The following is a 23,751-nucleotide window of genomic DNA, read 5'->3' as shown; positions in this document are numbered from 1 at the left end:
AGTTTAGTTTATTTAAAATTTGTTCCTCGTGGTAATTTTCCCTTTCACTTATGTCAATTAATTAAGGGTAGATTGGGTATGATGAGCGTCTCTAAAAGAGACGCTCATCATACCCTTCACAGTCTTCTGGTCTGTAGATGACAGTCTTCTGGTCTGTATGATGAGCGTCTTTTAGAGACGCTCATCATACCCTTCACAGTCTTCTGGTCTATCTTCCCAATCATCCTAAATACACGAAATTACCCTAATGTAATTTGTCATCCCCAATTTCTGGGTAGCTCAATTTAGTTGACAACACTCCTAACATTACTGTAGACACAGTTTAAGACTAAATATTCTTCTATAGTTTACTACCCTGACACACCTGGAAGTTTAGGCTTGTTTCTATCTTTATCGCCCACTCATTTGAAATGTTGCCACTCTTAGAAATTCTTCCCAGCATTGGCTGTTGTGGCACCAAATGAGAATTCTTCAGATGTGTTGTATAGACACTGCTTTGACTCATGTCATCAGATGGATGCGCATCTGTATTACACTTCTCTCCCCTAACTAGCAGTTTCTTGAACCCTTAAGGTATCCTTAATGATACTGGCAAAAACCTTTGCACCATCTTTATTCATATGAATACTGTCTGTACAAAATTAAATTCTTGCTACCTACAAGTACTGCCCATGCTGATAAAAAATTTTCCCCCTCCCCAAAGCTTGCAGACTCCCTCAAGTCTAGAGTTAATCCACAAGACTTTTAGCATATAATTCCTCCTATCACATCTGTGCAGAATTGTAGACACATACATATTTTGACCTTGCTTGCAGAATTCTTTCAGTATGGTGCTATATTTATCCAACAAATCTCAGGTCATGTTGGTTTAATATCAGAAGTGCCCACATGAACAATGATGTTCTCTTTACCTACCTCTCAAAATCTGACATTTTTGGTAACTAAACACATTCTGCTTCTGATCCACCTGTCTTTATTGCAAAAAATGTTATCCATTTCCTTGACAAACAGAATATCCCAATAAAACTAAATCTCCTTCAACCAGAGTAGTATGCACTTGACTCTTCTATTCTGCGACCTGAATTGGGGGTGTATTGCTTGGCAGATCACAAGATACTTGAGTTCCTGACGAGCTCCCATTTATATTTGTTTTTAGGGCAAGCACCTTTTTTTGTTCAGTGACTCAAATTCATCTAGTACTACACCAAGTTTCAATTTGATATCTCTACACTCCTTGCATTGGATGCAAAGAAAAGAATCATCAGTTGAGTTGTTTGTGTACATGCAAGTACACAAACTGCACACAAAAAATATGCAAGTATAAAAAAAAAATTCATGGCTGTACAAGCAACGAATTCATGGTCATACGAAATGCCCACACGCATTTCCATCTGGGTCATAATGTTCTTGGACTTTGTATTGAAAGTGGATCTTGTAACCACCATTATTTAGGTAAATTTTGAACTTAAGAAAATTACAAAATTTAAATTTACAATATATTATATAATTAAAATTAAGTATTGCAAAATTTTATCTACTAGTGAAGTTAAATTTAAGCTACCAAAGTTACTGGAAAGAATCTAACTTAGCAGAAATATCTTAGAAAAGTGTTTAAATGTTCAAAATACTGTAGAAATTATTTTACAAAATTTTTTAAATAAAATATATTGAATTACTGCATAAGATTTAAAAATTACAGAATTTGAATTTAGACAATTTTGTCTACTAGACACCTGATGTTAATCCTCTTCAGGAGCCAAATTGAAACACCTCAGCTCTCTTCAACTGCCTATAGCAGTAGGTTATGTGATATATATATATATATAAAAAAACCTCCTGTTTCCATAAGCAGGATTCCACTAACAGTGTAATCTTATCTGTTCAGTAATTTAAGAGCAGGATTACTCTCTTGAATACACAGGTAGGTCTGATCAGGTTCCCAAACAGTGGTTTGATGGACAAAAATACAGAGCATGTTCTACTATTAATAGTTGCTTCAGTTACCAGCATTACAGCCAATAAAAGAAAGACTGCTTTTGTCAGTGCAATGAGTGCTGCAAGATAGTGCAGCTTTCTTGTACTGCATACAGGTAGGGCAATCATTGAGGTTATGTGATCTGGAGAAATCTCTTTTTTATTGTACAAAGGCGCTTGCTATATAGTATATATATGAAATACAGGTATCCTTCTGTTTATGATGGGGTTCCGTTTCTGAAGGAACTGTTGCAAAAAAAAATCCGTGTAAAACGAACCTAATTATATAATGTAAATCAATAAGTTATGCTACAGTCCCCTCTCAAAATTGACATAAGCAATACAATATTATTATATTGAAAGCTCTGAAGTGAATGCTATGAATGTAAAAACAGCATTTTATGAATATAAATTGATGAAATGTAATACAGTATAAAATAACCACACTAAATATAATTAAATAAAAAAATTTAAAATTTTGTACATTTACTTTGATATGTTCAAAGCCTTAAACTTCTAAGCCCTAGACTTAAAGTTTTTATATGCACCACCATAAGACTCCTGCATTGATCTTATTTGACAGTGGCACAATGCAGAAAGTTTACTTCTGATGAAGTCCCTGATTGAAGATCTTCTTTTCTTTTACTTTCTTGGAGAATCTTAAAATAAAGGCCAGTGGATTCAATTACAGCAACTCCCCGACTTACGTAACAGTTTCATTCTGTGGAATGCTATGTAAGTCAGAATTTCCCCCATGCTTGTGCAGCACTCGCAACTGTGCTCGCTAAATTGATTGAATCAAAAAAGAAATGTTCGATGAACGTGTAAATAGAATTATTTATTGTATACATTCAATTTTTTATCTTGATACTGGCAAAAACCTTTGCACCATCTTTATTCATATGAATACTGTCTGTACAAAATTAAATTCTTGCTACCTACAAGTACTGCCCATGTTGATAAAAAATTTCAAGAAAATTTTTATAGGAAAAATTTTCCTGAAAACTTTTAATAGGAAAAATTTTCCTGAAAACTTTTAATAGGAAAAATTTTCCTGAAAACTTTTAATAGGAAAAATTACAAAAGCATGCAATTTAAAAAAACTTCAAAATTATAAAATTACAAAAGAGAGGAGACAGGTATAACTCCAGTTAGTTTTACCTCTCGAGCATCGTTGCCAGAATCGACATCTTCAGCTGATAAGTACACCGCTGCAGAGGTTGAGGGATGTGGAGATTTAGAAGGGGTTGGCCGCTCAACCTAATGAAAGGACATATTAATGGATGACTGGATGGTGGCTTTTTTTCTTTTCATCATAGATTGCTTTGTAGCAGGCAAGCATATCATTCACCCCTCTGTTAACTTTTAAGAATCGTTCGCTGTCAGGATCCATCTTCTTAAACCCCGCCATTGCCGAGATACAATTTCACAAAATGCTATTGCCATCTCCTGGTGATGAAGTGTCTTGGCTTCTCAATTGGTTCATCTTGAGCTTCATCAGCACTTTTCTTCTTTCACTATCACTGCCTGCAAGTCAGTAAGTTCTTCGTTAGATAATTCCTTCTCTTCCTCTATTAACTCCTCCACATCTTTGGCATCAACCTCCAACTGAAGTAGCTCTGCAGCCTTTACAGTCTTATCTGTAACCTCTTCATATGATTCGTCAGGCCTTTTATATAAAAGGCCTGACGAATCATATGAATTTTATGTGCCTGTTCCATTTAAACAACTTTTAGTAATTTCTGTCCAGGCCTTATTAATGTTTAAGAAGGCATGGTAAATATTGTAAGATTTCCAAAAGTCTGTTAACATAAAATTTTTCTCATCGTCTACTGCAGACAATGCCTGAGCAAATGCTGTGCCTAAATAGTATGCTTTTAAATTCAAAATAACACCCTGATCCATAGGTTGTATAAGTGAAGTCGTGTTTGGCAGTAGAAATATGACTCTGACATTTGACTTAAAATCATCTAGATGCATAGGATGTCCAGGAGCATTATCTAATGGAAGCAAAATCTTGAAAGGAACGTCGTTGTCTTTACAATATTTTTCAACCTCTGGAACTGAAGCAGCATTTAAACAAATCCTCAAAGAGAGATATTGTTATCCATGCTCTCTGGTTCGATTGGAAATGCACGGGTAGGGTGACTTGACTGATGCCCTTAAATGCACAAGAATTTCCAGAATGGTACACAAGCAGTGGTTTTAATCTGTAATCTCCCGCTGCATTAGCCCCAAGCAAGAGCGTGGCCCTATCTTTTGAAGCCTTGAAACCTGACATTGTCTTTTTCTTTTGGCAGTGTATGTTCGATCCGGCATTTTTTTCCAATACAGAGCTGTCTTGTCAATGTTAAAAATTTGCTGCGTTGAATAGCCGCCTTTATCAATAATTTTTTCCCAACACATCACAAAATTTCTCTGCAGCTGCAGAATCGGCACTGCCGGCTTCACTGCAACCTTTAATGTTGTGGAAACCAATGCAATGCTTGATCCTATTAAACCACCTGTTGCTTGCCACGAACTTGGCTTGGGGTTCACCATACTTATCCTTAATATCTTCATAAATACTTATTACTTTTGCTTGAATGGCCATTGGACTGGGGGCACTCGCTTCTGAATCTGATTTTTCATCCATGTTATTAACATTGTTCCATCTTCTATATAGCACCGGAATGCTGTTTTTTGATCACTGTTGATCTTAAGTTCATTGATCCTTTGACATGTTCCTTTAGATGTGCACTGTCCTTTAAAATAGTATTCACTGTTGAAGCAGTGAGATCTAATTCCCTTGCAAAAGATGACAAACTTTATCCTGCTTCGTACTTCTTAATCATTTTCATCTTCATTTCTAAATCAATTTTGTTTCGTTTCCTGGCACTACCACCACCTGCAATTTCTGTTGGTCGCTTTCCCTTCATCATTGTAATACATAAATAGGAATGAAGAGAAGTTTCTGAAAATTTGTTTTTTGTATAATTGAAGATTTCAGAGAAGGGGAACACATTTCACCATAATAACGTAAAAACCCACAATTGCAGTTATCGGTATTATCGCAAATACAATAAGATCGAGTTTAATACCCGTTTATAATTAGATGCACTCACAGTAAGTCCAATAAACCGGAAAGTGCAAATTGTTTTTATTGTTTTATGACTGTGATCTCCAGAAATGTGGTTTAGAAAAATATCACAAAGCATTCAAAATTGATTCTTATAATGGGAACATATGATAATGATGAAAGGATAGTGCAATGCAATTTCCATTATAAATATGACCTTTTAGAGAGGTAAATAGCTTAGTAATATAGAAAAATTTTCAACTTCCAAGGGCGCCTCCGTAGCCAGATGGGAAGGAGCAGCAGTGCGTAGCACACGCTTCTTGATTAGACCGGGGTTCGAGCCCGTCACCACCAAATACGGAGGAAATGGAAAGGTCAGGGAATGACCATCGCATATCCTGGAGCAATATGGCCTTAGTTGCTAATGCTCCTAAAAACCAAAATACCAACCAACCAACTTCCAAGAACTTGGAATGAATTACAAAAAAAAAAAAATGTGTTGTTAGGTTCACATTACGATATTTTCACATTACATCCCTACAGGTGCAAAATATGTTTCCCTATTTTTTTTCAGTTTTCGCCAGCCGGCAAAAACTTATGTAAAGTCGAATTTGCTTAAGTCGAGTATTACGTAAGTCGGGGAGTTCCTGAATGCTCCTTTTTACTTTTGCTCTCAGTTGTGGTCAACCTCACAGAGCTCATCAGTAAGGGTCTCACTGGTTGGAAGGATGTGCTGCAGAATGCTTTTATCCATAGATTTTAGAGGAGGCTCTTCATCATTTTCTTTTTCCCCCTCCTTCTGTTGGCCTAGTTCTTTAGTCAATTCATTGGAAAGCTGCTGTCCATGGCTATCCAACAGCTCTGTTACGTCTTCAGCTTTAATCTTGTCCAATCCTGCCTCTTGCACCAGCCTGCTAACATTTTCAACAGTGTTCTCCACTGGCTCCAATCCTGTGAAATCGTTGATAAATTGGGGGAGAAGTTTGCACCACACTTCATTCAAACAGTTCACTGACACTTCCTTCCAAGCTGTGTTGATATTATTAATACCCTTCAAAATGTGGTGGAGGTAATTTAACAGTTCCTGGGCTTTAAAGGTTGCTATTAATTTGCTGTAAATTTATTGCTTGATATTTATTGCAACCAATCAACCAATTGGTCAATTGGTTGAAAAACTGAAGTGGTATTTGGTGGCATGTAGACCATATTGACGTTCAGAGATGTTTCGACTTCAGCAAGGTTTACAGGATGGCCACTGGCATTGTCCGAGAGATAAAGAGCCTTGGCTGGTAACTCATTCTCTTGATAAAAATGGAGCACATTAGGGCAAAAATAGTTAGTGTACCAATCCAAGAACATTTCTTGTCACCTAAGCCCTCCTGTTCCATTTCCAGTAGACTATCAACATGGCTTTGGAATGAACATGGTGTTTGTGAATGGTACACCAACATTGGTTTTAATTTAAAGTGCCAGAGACATTTGCACCCAGGCCAATGCTCTATTGGCCTGACTTTTGCAGCCTTGAAACCTGGTGTAGACTGCTCTTCATGGGCAATGAAGGTTTGTGATGGAAAGTTTTTCCAATAAATCCTGGTCTTGTCAACATTAAAAATGAGATCAGGAGAATAATTACTCCTGATCTAATTTAAATGGCTTGAAACTCTGCAGGAAATGCTGCATCCACCCGAGCATCTGCACTTGCTGACTCCCACTTAATTTCATACAGTGGCACTTACTTCGAGATTTAAATCGCATGAACCATCTCTGGTTATGTAAAAATGTCCCATCACCTCCCTCCTCCTTTTTCTTAAGGTCTTCAAAAATTGGCTTTGTCTTATCAGTAATAACAGCTTGAGTCAGTGGAATGTTTCTTTTTTATATTTACGTCATCCACCCACAATGAAAATTTCTTCATTTTTTCCTAAAAGTTTACTTCTGCTAAAACTCACTTGTGTTGCACTTACTGTCATAGCATGTTGCATTGACTGTTTTATTTTATCTGCATTTTTCATTATGGTACTCAGTTGATGGAGGCAATTTCATACTTTTACACACATTAGGGTGTGTCTGATCTACTTCCATTCTATGAATTGCCTCGCATTCTTTTTTTCAAATGTGATAGATTTACGTGACGTTTTAGTGACATTTTCACATTCACTTGGCTTTACCGCATGGTGGCTCTTATTTTATTAATTTAATCAACAATTTTTTAAAATTAAAATCACAAACTGACACTGCAAACTAGTGACTCAACAATAGTATACCAGCAAGCAAACTGAATCTGTGGCTACCTCATCCCTGATTGGCTTAGATGGTAGATGAGGATAGCTGTCATCTCTAATAGACTGTGCGGTATTTATCTGTATTTTTATCCGTGTGGTATTTATAGTTGCGCAGAAATTTTTTATAGTTTTTTTAATATTTTTAACCTTCTGGTTTCAAAACCGTCATTATTGTGAATTGCTGCAAAACAAACCATCATAAACTTAGGGCTACCTGTATTACCCTGAAATGTTTGGTTCCATGAGTCTCGTATTAATTTGCTTGGCAATGTTAACAGCCAGACCATCAGATTCCTTGAATTTGAGTGACCTAACAAAATGGTCACTACCCTACTTTACTAGGAACATGTCAGCTTGATGACTGTTAGTGATATAATTTGACATTAGATCTTGGAGACAAAATGGTAATAACCTTTCTGATATCTTTAGCAGATTGTGTGTCTATTTTTTTATGTGGAATATTTTTGTCATGCAAGAAATCAACTTTTTCATCACTGGTTTTAGCAAGTTTTTGGATAATTTCTTTGAAACAAATTCTCAATTTGTTTCAGAGAAATGATCCACTAGTATGTTGGAAACTATGTGATTTCATGTTGCACCTCTTCCCCCCCCACCGTCTCGTTCACATGCCCTAAAAGTGTACAATGCATACATTTGAGGAAAGGCCAAGGACAGTATATTTCATCCTTTGCTACTATCTTCGAACAGAAGACTGAACTGAAAGATTTTTTTCTCATTGAAGCAACTACCATTATACCCGAATTTATCATTCTGGTACTTTTGCTTGATTGGGGAGTTTGTCTCACTGAACAGGTTATTATTAATTTATTATTGATAGACATTGAGTGTTTTCTCTACTGATAGTCTAACATGTATTCATAGACAAAATATATTTTGTATCCCTGCTTAAATAAAGGTTATTTCACCAATGCCCATTTTCAGTACTGTTTATTTTGGGCCATATTGTACTAGACACCTTTGGACTTTGCTTTTGAGGGATATACCCAAGGTTTCTTACAGTCCCACAAGCGTGAGATGTATGTATAGGATTTGACAGACAGAATGATTGGATTTTGTAAGAACTTTGCACACTGGATTTCCAAGTTGACATTAAGCTCCATGGCATTTTAGGCTTTCAGATTATATGGAAGGTTGTGTGACAAACCAAGGACCATTATTGGCATGGTCAGTTACAGGAGAAAAACAAGTTTTGTAGAATTGTGCTTTTCAGAAATCACCTCTGAAACAGAAACAGGTTCTTTGCTTTTTTCTATCTTGTGATTGAATAAAAATTGATTGCTGTTATATTGAAGACTTAATTTATTGTGTTTATCTTCTTGTTTCATTGAGGTTGTATTACATGATTTTTTTTTTTTTTTTTTTGTAGAATTATATTGGCTGCTGTTACATAAGATATGAGGATAGCTCATGGTATGTTTAATTATTTTGTAGCATTTAAACAATATTTTTTCTGCTTTTAAAGTTATTCAAAAATTATTATAACTTAGACACTTGGCTCCGTGTTATTTATGCAATTTAAAATGGCTTATTTTTGGCAAAAATTTCTACAAATTGGAAATTAGACAAAAAAAGCTTAACTTGTTTCCTACCAAAAGGTATCCCAGTGCATGCTGAATAACATTACACTCTCGTTGACATTTTTGATACCAAGTCTGGGTATTCTTTACCTTTGCTAATGGGTATCTGTTATCAAAAGCAGGTAATATTTGTCCTCCAAGTAAAAAAAAAAATTATAAATAACATGGTGTGAAGTGTCTAATTTATAATAAATTTTGAGTATTTATCCTATTTACTCTTTTCACACAATATATAAAGCTGTTTTTATCTAATTATTTATTTTGAAGACTTTAAGGATTCAACATTTTGAAATGAAATTACTGTAGAAAAGTACATTAGTTTCTTTTAAAACCCAGCCACAAGAAATATGTCATTAAAAGCAGAAAGTCTAGTTAAACCAATTTCCTTGTTAACAATAACAGTAATGCTTTGCAGACTGCAAGGGATGCATTCCTGAAAAGTATAGCATTTGGTAAGACTAAGGTGTCACAGGAGATTAGGGGATTAGGGGAGAAAACATTATTCATGCCAATAAAATATATGAAAAAACACAGTAAACTTCATTATTAAATTTATTAAGTACTGATTGAATATTTCGAAACCGTATTAAGGCATAAAGTAACTTTTATGCCTTATTATGGTTTATTATTTTCATTTGCAAATAACAAAATTTGCAATAAACACTGTAATCTTCAAAGTGTTAATGAAACAAAGGTCAAAATACTTCTGGGAAAAATAAATGTTAGACAGTATTTATTTTAACACATTCACAGATTACACTGTATACATAGATGGTGAACTCCATATTAACCACACTGATTGGGAAATAAAATTTTCTCAGATAATTGCAATTCTGAATAACATGCAAAATGAAAGAAAAACTTGCAAATGTGATAAAAACAAATTTATGTTTTTATCACATTTATATTCATCTATATTTATTAAAGTTAACTACAGTATGAGAATATTTGATGTAAAATTTATACATTTATTTTTTGAAAAAGGAAAACAAAGTTTGCTTTTCCATGGTTTGCCTCCCTGACTAAATAAATTTCGAAGCATTCTCGGCAAGAGTGGCATTTTCTTGTTCCATGTAATGATTGTATGGAGATTGGTTAGTGTTTAAGCTTTAGCACGTTTTTAAAGTTAACTGATTTAACTTTATAAAAAAATTGGAGAAGAAAGTTTAACTATGCAGCAATAAAATTTGCAGGATTATTGAATTATGAGTTGCAGAACGAAGGGAAGAGGTAGAGATGAGGTTTCTGTAAATTTAGGGGCCTCATAAACAGACACCTATAATTATTTTTGCTATCTTAACTTTGATCAACTAAGATCACCTCAGGTGATAGAGACTGGTTAATCCATATAATGTATTGTATGGTACTGACAAGTATGTCTTTATGAGCATAAACAAATCCCCTCACTATGCACTACTCACTAGGTCTGTCCCAGGAGGAGGGACAGACAGGAGGCTGGAGAAATAACTGTCATGTTTTTTTGTTTAAGGAGACTTGACTGAACTATTATAAAAGCCATGATCCCAAAGAATTAGAGGAAAATCTTAATCAGTTATGCAGAGTTAGTAAGGATTTTTGAATAAAGATGAATATAGCTAAAACAAAAGTAATGATGAACAAGTATGCCACGAGTTCCTGGGTTTACGAGTTTTTCCCCCCAAGTATCAATTATCAACAAAATAGAAAATATGAACATTAATTGCAAAAAAATGAATGTTCCAGAGACACCATCATATCGTTAAAATATCGTAATGTGAACCCAATAACACATTGTTTTTTTGGTAATTTGTTTCAAGATCTCGGAAGTTGAAATTTTTGCTGTATAACTAAGCTATTTATCTCTCTAAAATGTCATTTTTAAGGTCATGAGCATTACCTTAAGCCCCTATAAAAGGTCCTGAGCGTGGTTTGTAAATTGTATTAGTTACCACCAATTCAAATCATTAAAATGCACTACACTTTCATCGTTATCAAATTCCATTATAAGAATCAATTTTGAACAGCTTTGTGATATTTTTCTAAAGCACATTTCTGGAGGTCACTACTATAAAACAGTTTGCACTTTTCGGTTTATTGGGCTTTTCTGTTATACTGCAAACACACTGCAATACTGTTATACTGCAAACAAAATTTATAAACAGGTAGTAAACTATCTTCTTGCATTTGCGAAAATACTGATAGCTAGAATTGTGTGCTTTTTTACGTTATTATGGTGAAATGTGGTTCCCCTTTATATTCAATCGTATAAAAAACATAAATAAAATTTCAGAATCTTCTGTTCATTCCTTTTTTTTAAGCTTCGTAAACTTGTTACTCCACGTGAATCGCGGTAGTTGCCATTTGCGTGTGCTGTTAAAAAATGCTGTTAAAAAATGCTTATGCATGCAATCGTAGAATTTATAATTAAAAGAGAAGATTATCTTGGAAACAAATGCCTCTTGAAACATTTCTAAAGACGATGACTCCTTGTGCAACAAACCAACGAGTGCCGAGCAAATAATGAGTGATCGACTGTGCATTTAGTCAATGATGATTATGAAGAATATTTTTTAACATTTATAAGTCATAAATAATTTCTCTATTATTATAATTTGCTTGATTTTACAGGCTACGTTTTCATTTCTTTTGATAAATCAATCATTGCTTAAACATAAACTAATTAGCTAACTAATTTCATTGTTGAGTACGTAACCCCTATTTTTAATCTCATGTCTATGGGAAATAAATTCTAGCTTTACGAGTTTTGGCTTTACAAGCGCACGCTAGAAACGAATTAACTTGTTCGAGTTAATCGAGAACGAATTAAGTTCTCAATTTTTCGAGAACTACCTGTAATTATTGAAGGAGCAGTAATTGAAAAGGTGGAGTCATATACTTATCTGGGACAAGTCATCAGCTGTAATAATGATAAATGTCTGGAAGTCAAGAGAACAATAAATTTTGGATGGATAGCATTCAGGAAATATAGTCACATACCGAGGAGCAATATCCCAATTTGTCTGAAACATAAAATAATGAACCAATGTATACTTTCCACCATGACTTATGGAAGTGAAACTTGGGCACTCACCAAAAGAATGGAAGAGAAGCTGAGAACGACACAGTGAAGAATGGAACGAATTATATTGGGAATCAGACTGTTAGATAAGAAGAGAAACACATGGATTAGGTAGCAAACTCAAGTAAAAGACATTCTTATCAAAACTAAAGAACTAAAATGGCATTGGGCAGGACACATAGCTCGAAGACATGAAGATAGATGGACTAAGAGAATAACAGAATGGTACCCAAGAGGAGCTAGAAGAAAACCTGGAAGACAACGACAGAAGATGGACAGATGAATTTATGAGTTTGTGGGTAGTAAATGGATGGTCATTGCACAAAACAGAAGGAACTGGAAAGTTACTGGAGAGGCCTTCATCCTGTAGTGGATTGATAATGGATGATGATGATGATGATGTCTCAACTATGTAGATATAAAGAAAAATTTGGGGAATACTGTATTTGCCAGACCACAAGATACAATTTTTTTTTTACTAGAATATATTGCCTGAAATTCCCCTTCATCGTATTCTGTTAACATTGGGGCACGCAGTGTTCCCCCTCCTCCCCAGATTAGACTGTGTGTGGGGGGAGGTAATAACCCTGTGGCATGTGTGCAATGTGCAGTTCTTGTTAGTGACATTTCAATTCATAAAAAAAAAACCATAAGACGTCAGAAATTAATATACAGTTTAAATTCCATTTATATTGCCTTATATCTTTTTTTTAGCATTAATTTAACTCATGTGAGGCATTTGTGTTTCTTATGACATTTGTTCTGTGATGGCATATAGTTATTTATTAACCAAATAGTTATTTATAATAGCAAATAGTTATTTATTTTTTAAACATAAAATTGTTTAATTTTTTTTTTTTATTACAAGCCCTTAGTGATTCTTTTATGCAGTTAACAAAAGTACAGTAAGCACTGGTTATAGTCAGAATCAGCTGCTTAATAGAATCAAATTTTGAAGAACTGATTCAAATCAGTGAAATGCACTACACTTTTATTGTTTATTAGAATCAATTTTTCAATTATAAGAATCAATTTTGAATGCCTCTATGATATTTTTCTAAAGCACATTTCTGGAGGTCACATTTATAGAGGTCACAACCATAAAACAATAAAAACAATTTACAGTTTCCAGTTTATTGGGCTTTTCTGTTAATGCAATTCTGTTAGTGCAATAAATGGGTAGCAAACTCTATCTTATTGCATTTGCAATAATACCGATAGGTGGAATTCTGTGTTTTCATGTTATTATGGTGAAATGTGTTTCCCCTTCGCTGAAACTTCTCGTCATTTCTATATCTAAACATCGTCTAATTTGCGTGTGTTGTGTTAGTTCCAATTTGTGTGTGCCTTGTGCTTTGTTATTGATTGATGCTTATCTTTTTTACCGTGTTTTAAATTTTATACCCAAAAAAAAAAAAATGTCAGTGAACGGAAAGAGACTGAATTTGAGTGTAAAAGATAAGTTCCGAATTATTGAAACGTACGATAAATTAAACTTAGGCAATATGTCTCAAAGGGAAGTGGCAGTAAAATTAGGAGTGCCTCAGACATCTTTATCAAAATTGTTAAAATCACATCACACATTAAACACTAATGTGATTAGTGAAACCAGAAAAAGGAAGTATGAAGACAAATGCCAAACAGTAGATGAAGCCCTGTTCGTTTGGTTCAAACAGGCCAGCTCATTTAATGCCCCAATCAATCGTGGCATTCTTCTTCAAAAAGCTAATGATTTTGCTGAAAAACTACACAAAGAGTTTAAGGCAATGGACGGATGGATTGCTGACAAGATGGAAGGAGAGGCATAATATTGTTTACAAAAAACTTCACGGAAAAAAACAGGATTTCAATGGTTCTGCAGCTGACACCTTTTTGAACTGTGTTAAGTAATATAGATGAAACAGGGTTGTACTACAGGGCTACCCCAGACCACTGCATGATTTTTAAAAATTTGTCTGAGTCTACAAGAAAGAAGATCGTATGAATCAGAGCTGTACTACTCAATATGTTCTACGTTGATAATAATATTAATAAAATAATAAGAGGAGTTTACCTCAGTATAGTACGTAGAACACTTCCGTATGATACCCTCCAGAAATTAAAACGGAAAAAACAAAAAAATCATCAACTTACCGGTACATTAGAGTAAAATATAAATAATTAAATAATCAATTTAACACAATTCAAATCAATTTAAAACAATTAAAAATCAAATTGCAATTAAAAGAATCTAACGAAAATATTCAAAACGATTTTCCTTCCTGAAGCTGACAATGCTTTTCAACCGTATGTCGTGATCACAGGAATGAAAATTACCGAATCAGGTTAAACCTGATACTTAAATAGAGATTATTTGTCTCCACACATGCGCGTAAAGGTCCACGCATCGGAGATCAAATATGGCCGCCAAACATTAACAGAATTCTCGTGTAATTTAATTTCAACGGTTTCTGCAATTAATAGTCGCGTATAATTACGTTGAACGTTAAGTATTTTGGCCTCGTTAAATAAAAAAGTATGTTTTTCGTTAATGGCATGAAAGGCTAATTCTGACGCTGCTGAACGAGAAGCACGAACTGAGGCTTCATGTTGATTTACACGAATATTAAGAGAAAATCGGGTCGAACCTTTGTAAGACGAGTTGCAATCACCGCAAGATATGTTGTATACCAGATCATTAATTTGTGTTGCGAACGCTGAAAGAACCGAGCGATTGTTCAGTATAGTGTGTAACTTCCGTATTGGCCTAGCTACAATTTTAAATTCGGTATCTTTAAAGAATCTGTTAAACTGTTTGTGCCACTGTTCAACATATGTGACAGAAATAAAGTATTTTTTGATATTACTATTGTTGATAGGTGTAGTATTTTGTATCCTATCCTTAGCTTGTACCCTAATTCGGTTTATTGTGGTAATGGAATAACCCCTGTTTAAGAATCTGCTAGTTAATATTTGTATTTCTGAGTCCAAAGCAGATTCCGTCGTTGAATATTTATAGGCATTAAGAAATTGATTAAAGATAATCGATCTTTTGTAGGTGAACGGGTGATAGCCATTATAATGTAGAAGCATACCGGTGTTTGTAGGTTTTCGATAGATGCTAAATTGTATTTTATTAGAGTCCCGGGTAAGCGTGAAATTTAGAAACATTATTTAATAAGCTTAAAGACTAGACTCGGCGACAATGACAATTTATTCTCACTAGATGTTACCTCATTATATACGAATGTAAATGTTGAATACACATTAGATATATTATTTGGGATATGTTAAATAAAAACTCGACACCGATTAATTATACGAAGCTACCTATTAAGGAAATTTTTCACTTAATTAAACTGTTAGTTGAAGCTAACTACATCACCTTTCGAGACAAGGTGTACAAACAAATTTTTGGATTACTAATGGGTTTGAGCCTGAGTGGCTTAATGTCAGAGATCTATCTCTCAACGATTGAGCAGATACATTTGACACCTTTACGAACCCGTATCACATATTATGGGAGGTATTTAGTCGATGTTCTAGTTATTACCAATAGTAGTACTATCCAAGACATTTTACATTCGTTTAACAATATTCATTCTAGACTCAAATTTACATTGGAAAGGGAGGATATGGATACAAAGTCATTAAACTTTCTAAATTTCACGCTTACCCGGGACTCGAATAAAATACAATTTAGCATCTATCGAAAACCTACAAACACCGGTATGCTTCTACATTATAATAGCTATCACCCGTTCACCTACAAAAGATCAATTATCTTTAATCAATTTCTTAATGCCTATAAATATTCAACGACGGAATCTGCTTTGGACTCAGAAATACAAATATTAACTAGCAGATTCTTAAACAGGGTCTATTCCATTACCACAATAAGCCGAATTAGGGTACAAGCTAAAGATCGGATACAAAATACTACACCAGTCAACAATAGTAATATCAAAAAATACTTTATTTCTGTCAGATATGTTGAACAGTGGCACAAACAGTTTAACAGATTCTTTAAAGATACCGAATTTAAAATTGTAGCTAGGCCAATACAGAAGTTACACACTATACTGAACAATCGCTCGGTTCTTTCAGTGTTCGCAACACAAATTAATGATCTGGTATACAACATATCTTGCGGTGATTGCGGCTCGTCTTACCAAGGTTCGACCTATTTTCTCTTAATATTCGTGTAAATCAACGTGAAACCTCAATTCATGCTTCTCGTTCAGCAGCGTCAGAATTAGCCTTTCATGCCATTAACGAAAAACATACTTTTTTATTTAACGAGGCCAAAATACTTAAAGTTCAATGTAATTATACGCGACTATTAATTGCAGAAACAGTTGAAATTAAATTACATGAGAATTCTGTTAATATTCGGCGGCCATATTGATCTCCGATGCGTGGACCTTTACGCGCATGCGTAGAGACAAATAATCTCTATTTAAGTATCAGGTTTAACCCGATTCGGTAATTTTCATTCCTGTGATCACGACATACGGTCGAAAAGCGTTGTCAGCTTCAGGAAGGAAAATCGTTTTGAATATTTTCGTTAGATTCTTTTAATTGCGTTAATTTGATTTTTAATTGTTTTAAATTGATTTGAATTGTGTTATATTGATTATTTAATTATTTATATTTTACTCTAATGTACCGGTAAGTTGTCGATTTTTTTCATTTTTTCCGTTTTAATTTCTGGAGGGTATCATACGGAAGTGTTCTACGTACTATATTGAGGTAAACTCCTCTTATTATTTTACTAGGAAAGAAGATCAAAAACAGGATTACAGTTATTTTAATGTGCAACATGATGAGAACAATCGAGATTAAGCCATTAGTTATAGGAAAGAATAAATCACCTAGATGTTTTAAAGGAGTAAAACAACTGCCTGTTGAATATGCTGATAATACCAGTGCTTGGATGACAACGTCTTTATTTGAAGATTATCTTCGTAAATGGGATTTGAAATTGGATAAGAGAAACAAAAAAAAAATTGCATTGGTTTTGGACAACTGCCCAGCTCATCCAAAGTTGAATTTCAAAAACATTGAATTAGTATTTTCTACCTTCAAATACCATATCACTGATTCAACCTCTCGACCAGGGAATAATAAAACTTTTAAAACTTTTTATAGATTGGATATTAGGTGAAGGATCATCCACTCTATAGATGAAGGTTAGGGAACGTCATTAGATATCGCAAACCAGATAACTGTTCTAGATGCACTTCATGTGACAATGAGCACCTGGAATGAAGTAACGATACTGATCACATTGAAAAGCCTGAAGACATGGGTGAACAGGAGTTTAATGATTGGGTGGACAAAAATGGTGATCTACAAGTTACTGCAGCCTTAACACATGAAGAAATTGCCCAGTCTGTTACTGATAATATTGCCGCGGAGGAGGAAAATGAAGATGAACCTGAACGAATTTCAATTACAAAACGGCAAACTTGTTAAGCTGTAGCCGTCCTGAGGAGAGCGTTGGAAGAATCTGGTGCAAGTGATTGTGAATATAGTGTTATACAATATTGAAAAATCTGTAAATAGATTTTGTAGTGATAATTTAAAGCAGTCTAAAATAAGTGACTATTTTAAATTATAATCATATTACGAATGTTTATGTTTAATTTATATGTATATTAATTAAGCTATGTACGTAAGTATAAATTTATTTGTATTTCGCTAACCTGTAGATAATATTCTTCCAATTTTCACATATCAATTATTTGGTAATAAACCTTTGGTAATAAAGTGTAAATTTGTGCTTTATATCTTTATTTTTATAGCCTCTGGAAAATATTTTTTAATTTTTGCTAATTAGAATTGCCGTTTATTAGAATCAAAATTCAATTTGCAAACATGATCACTATAACCAGTACTTACTGTATTTGGCAATACAGATCAGTGGTGGCAGGGTATTGATTCCTCTTACGATGGCACGAGATGTATACCTTCAACTCAATTATATAACCTGCTGCAGAAAAATGTTGGCGACCTCTGGTTATTGCTTTGTGTTGTATCCCAGTGAGGTCTTACACATCTCACTAGAACTTGTGCTTTATTTCACACACACACACACACACACACACACATGAAAAACAACCCTATTTCATTCTGAAAAAGATTACAGGAAATTACCATTGTAGCTCTGGCTTACCTTCAATATACAGTACACCCAAGTACCACTCCTTTTCCTTGCTCTACTTCTCTTATTGAGATCTACATATGCAATGATAAGCATCATGATCAATCTGAATTAATAATTATTAATAGTCATTTGATTGGCCTTATCTGTAGCCTCCTAGAATCAGTAATCCTCTAAATCAATGTCACCAGCGAAGAGAGAAAACTTCTTTTTAGTTGCTTGTCTTTCTGTGTTTTGTGGTGCCTCCGAGGCAGGTGGGCAGGAGCAGCAGTGTGTAGCACACACTTTGATTAGACCGGGGTTCCAGCCCGTGACCACCAAATATGGAGGATGCAGAAAGTTCAGGGATGACCACCGCATAACCCCGGAGCAATATGGCCTTAGTTGCTAATGCTCTTAAAAACCAAATAACAATAACTGTGTTTTGTTATAAATTTGCTGGCTGAAATAGGTATAAGAGAGAAGAGGTGTCATACACTGTTGGCTTCAAATTGAATGCATTAAAATTATGCCAAAGAACATGGTAACGAGGCAATTGAAAGACATTTTGGCTCTCCATCTCCAGAAAATGAACTTAGAAAGTGATACATTTACTTGTGAATTTGTATTTCAAATATATGTAATAAAATATTTTTTTCCAAAATTCTCCTAAAATATAGGTGCCATCTCATTGTCTAGTGAATATGGTATATAAAAATAATACCATGTTAGCTAAAATTTGTGGACTGGTTGTGAGGGGATTATTATATAATTGTGTTCCCTGTAGAGCATAAACATAACAATAAATGTTATTATCTTTCACTAATTTAGGGGCATGGTTTTTCAGTTTATTGAAAATTCACATTTTCATAAAACTAATAAACCATGCTCATAAATGTATGCTTCTTTCCCCCCACCCACCCATTTTCCTAAATGGTTATGTTCTCCTTCCATCCCATAGACTTCCTAGTGACCTTTTTTTGGGAATCCTGGAATTTTGTGAAGAATATGAGTGCTACATTACAGTCACATTTTTTTATTTTTTCTCATATAAGGAAGGAAGGAAAATAGGATTAACTTGAGACTGTGGGGAATCTGCAAGGCTCTTGGGAGGAAATTTTTTTTATCAATGTGGCCCACATTTGTAAGTAGAAGGAATCTGATTTGTAGAGGTGGTATACATTTGAACAAAGTGGTGCAAGGATTTTTGCCACTATCATTAAGGATATCCTAAGGGTTCTCGAAAACTGCTAGTTAGAGGAGAGAAGGGTAATTTAGATCTGTGTTTATCTGATGATATGGGTCAAAGTAATGCTTGCACTCACCTCATGAATTCTTGTTTGTTGCCACAACAGTCAATGTTGATAAGATGTTCTGAGAGTAGCAATTTTTCAAATTAGGGGATAGATAAAGCTTGGTGGCCTCAGGTGCCAAGCGATTTTGTGATCAAGTTTGCCAATGAATTAGCACTCTCTCTTGAATAAATAAAATCGTCTTCTTTATATAGTATTACACTAACAATCAATTAAATAATCCTTAGTAAAGAAATCACTTTATTTGATCAGGAGAAGTAACTTTCTTTCTTTTTTCCTTTTATTTACACTACTCCTGCCTCCACATGGCGGGGCTGGTAACCTGGAGTGGAAAAGGTCTCCCTTCCAGGGTGAAATGGAGCAAGCAGTTCCCAAAACCCAGAAAACCACTGGGTGCACAGAAAAAACCCTGATAAGGCAACAACAAGAGGAGTCTGGTTCTGTCACAGCAAAACATCAAAAGACTGATGTAGACAGAATCCGAACTCCAACTTTTGTAATCATTCATTCCACTCAAGAACAACTGATTGGAAAACTGTCTCCATTCCTAGTGCAGATATGACTAGAAAGCACAATAGGTACTCCCAAGACAGTTTGTCGTTTAAGATCAGGAGACCTACTGGTTGAAGTTGCCACTGCTCGACAGTCTGAGCAACTACAAAAACTAAAAACTTTTGGTGGAACTTCTGTCACCAAAAGACCCTGAACACGTCAAGAAGTGTCATCATTGAATGGAACCTCGTCAACGTGTCAGACGAAGAGCTAAAACAAGAACTATGAGACCAAGGAGTCATCAATGTCAAAAGAATTATGGCAAAGAAAGACAGCATACTAGTTCCTACTTGGAACATAATACTCATTTTTGACAACCCCAAACCACCAACAGTGATAAAAGCAGACTATCTTAACTGCCGAGTTAAACCCTACATCCCAAACCCATTACACTGCTACAAGTGCCAGAAGCTTGGGCACTCACAAACAGTCTGCAGAGGAGCAGCTATCCGTGCTACATATGGATGCAATGCACACATTAGTACTAATGCACAGTCACAACACCAATCTGTCTTAATTGTAAAGAAGCACATCCGGTGTATTCCAAGAGGAGTGTCTCCTTTAGAAACGCGAATAAAAAAGATACAGCAGTACAAAACTGAACATAATGTAATCTACCAAGAGGCTAAAAAATCCTTACCTGTTTCAAATGCTAACAAGCCAACTTATGCACAAATAACCACAAAACATACATCAATTGCTACCCAAACAGAGGTAACTATACCACCAAGTAAGTCACTAGCTGAATGGGCAAGGTCACTATTGTGCCCAGTACCAACACACCAAATTAAAAGTAAACAAAGCAAAGCCATAAATATGCCAATCACAGTACAACTAGATTTCATTCAACAGCAGAATACCACAGTATATCTACCATTCCTGACTCAGCCCAAACAGAATACACGACTGAGAAGACAATTTAAATCAAGATGAACAGGTTTTAGAACTTTTCACCAATGGGGATACTGATATAGGGAAACCTTATTTCCCAAAGAAAAGGAAAGATAAATTTGAGCGATGTAAATCTTCCATCTCTCAAAAACAAATTGGGGGTTCCACTAAACCCAAACAATGCCCACCTTCTTACAGTCGAATTGCAGAGGCTATCATAGTAATTTTTCCGACATCTGAGATCTCCTTTCACAATATGACCCTATTGCCTTCTGTCTACAGAAAACCAATCTAATGCCAAATTATGTATTTATTTCGGAAATACATAATTCATCGGCAAGATCCTGTTCCACACAATCTGAACAATCTCGCACGTGGAGGGGTAGCACTGATGATCAACTATCAGATATCCTCAAAACCAGTCCCACTAAAAAAAGCTTGAGGCAGTTGCTGCACAGGTCAATGTTAACTTTGATTTAATCATAGTCTCATTATACTTGTCACCTAACCAAAATATAAGCTATGCAGACTTAGAAGAATTAGTGATACAACTTCTCAAACCCTACTGCATTCTAGGAGGCCTCAACAGTCACCATCCGTTATGGGGAAACCACAAACTGGACAAGCTATCAAAAAATTACTCTATCAACACAATATGATATCTTTAAATGATGGAGGTCACACTTATATGCATCTTCTTACAGGATCTACTTCAGCTATTGATGTCTCTGTGGTCAGCAACCATATATCCTCAATTTGGATGATCCATTCACAGCAGTCCACTGGGCAGTGATCAGTACCCTGTGATGTGCCACATTGATACAAGTGTTCCCCACCTTTACTACCAAATTACCAAATGGTATTTTCCAAAGTTGAATGGGATGTGCACAAGCAGCTAGCAACACTAGAAGAAAAGCAGATCCAAGAAACACCTATAAACCTGGCAGTAGAATATATATCTAACCATATACTGCAGGCAATAGACAAAGTGATTCCAAAACAACCCACAAAAATATCGGCCTGCTCAAAAGTTTGGTGGAATGATAAATGTAATGCAGCCAAAAAACAGAAAAACAGAGCACAGAACATCTTCAGGAAGTTCCCAACATTATTAATTCATCATTAAACATTAAACCTTTGAACAGGCAAGAGCAAAGACAAAAATGTGTTAGGCAGATCAGCATCGAGGCGTTTCGCTTCCACAATTACAATAACTACAAACACCCAAACAATATGGGTAAAACTACAGCGAATGTATACAAAACACCCACATGTCAACTGTCCCATGCTCAGTGTCACTGGCTGTGATATTACAAAACCAGAGGAGATTGAAAACACTCTTGGTAGGTCCTTCATGGAAATCTCAGCTACAACATCATCATACTCTGTGCATTTTCAGGCACACAAAGTGCAAGCTGAAAAACACTTCTACTAAACTCAGTGCAGCAGAGCCCGATAGAATACACTACATCAGGGGTGGCCAGCTTAATTTCTGATGCGATCTACTTTTTTTTATTCAAAATGTGCTGTGATCTGCCATCTCAAGAATTTCATTCCACATGGTTAAAAGAGTTAATCAACACGTATCGAAAATTGTTGTTTATAAATTTTTAAATTAAATACAATTCAGAATTCTTATTTTAAATTAACATATTTAAATTTTTAATTTATGTGAAGTTTGTGGCTTCATGTCATATGCTAAGCTTTCAAAATCGGGGATATACTGTGATAAGGCCGGCAGTAAAGAATCTTCTGTATGCATGTCTGTAAAATTAGAGCAATTCTTCATCTTTGTTTGTTTCAAATACGAAAAGCCGATTCACATAGATATGTGGAACCAGAACAGGAATTTAAAAGTTTACTGCATTTTTTTTACATTTGGGCTTTTTTTTTACATTACACCAAAAGTCTTTTTCTGATGATCTTTCTTTTAGGAAGATATTGTTTTGCAATGTAATAATTTCATTTTCAAGCAATATTTTCTCCATGTGAAAAATCCGTTTTTTTTTGTTTTTTTCCCCCCTCCTGCAATTTGTTTCGTATCTAAGTCAACATTAAATGGATAAAAATGTATTGAACAATGCCTTCGATTGTTTTAAAATCACCAAATCTGGTTTCAATTTCTCACTATTAAATTCAAAACCAGATTTGGTTTCAATTTCTCACCATTAAATTCAAAAACAGGATTTCACATCTGGTAAGTATTTGCTTGGCACACCCAGTGGATATCATCATCTCTTTCTTAGTGATTTCCTTCTACCTCTCTCTTTTTCTCTCTCTCTCTCTCTCTCTCTCTCTCTCTCTCTCTCTCTCTCTCTCTCTCTCTCTCTCAGGGTAACTCTAACTCAGAAATTTTTTTTGGCTGGTTGTAAACCCCACTCAGACTTCCTTGCACCATACGGGTAATAATAATAATAATAAATAAATAATATTTTTGCAAATGATCTTGCATACTTGCAAAATGTTAGAATTTTTTTCCTTTGAGATCCTTAGCCATTGCTGAAAATTGATATTTATATGCAGAAATACTACTAATGTCACCCACATCCCCCCCCCCCAAATTCTGGTAAAATCTGACAAAAAAGCCAGATCACACAACTACTCCGTATCTTGTACCTGCTGAAAGGCCTGACGTAGCCCAGTGGTCAGGAGCGAGAGTACATAGTATGCGTTCCTTGAGTGGACCGGGGTTCAAGCCTGTAACTACTAAATACGATAAATATTTATATCAACGATTTATTGTAAACTCTACTGACTTGGTTGTCGTGCCGGAGTATAAACAAAAAAAAACATTTATTTATAATAATCTCCCCTTTGATCAGCAATTTTTTTTAAAATTTCATTCAGCAAATTTCGAAATCTCTGTAGAAACTTACTTTGACTTAGCCACCTCACATCTGT

At 35.0% G+C, this 23,751-nt stretch overlaps 1 protein-coding gene across 5 annotated transcripts in view; it reads left to right on the top strand.

Moving 5' to 3' along the window:
• pps (protein partner of snf) overlaps nt 1–23,751 on the top strand; it is a 656,065-nt gene that overhangs the window by 54,759 nt on the left and 577,555 nt on the right. For all 5 annotated transcript variants that reach the window (XM_090386465.1, XM_090386467.1, XM_090386466.1 and 2 more), the window contains exon 2: nt 8,702–8,745. The gene's annotated coding sequence lies outside the window, so the exon portion shown is untranslated. The remainder of the gene's footprint in view (nt 1–8,701; nt 8,746–23,751) is intronic.

Source organism: Mastigoproctus giganteus, chromosome 12 (assembly GCF_048544385.1).
Source record: "Mastigoproctus giganteus isolate SK-2022 chromosome 12, ASM4854438v1, whole genome shotgun sequence".
NCBI classification, from domain to species: domain Eukaryota; kingdom Metazoa; phylum Arthropoda; class Arachnida; order Uropygi; family Thelyphonidae; genus Mastigoproctus; species Mastigoproctus giganteus.
This window is presented reverse-complemented; position numbering and strand designations above follow the sequence as displayed.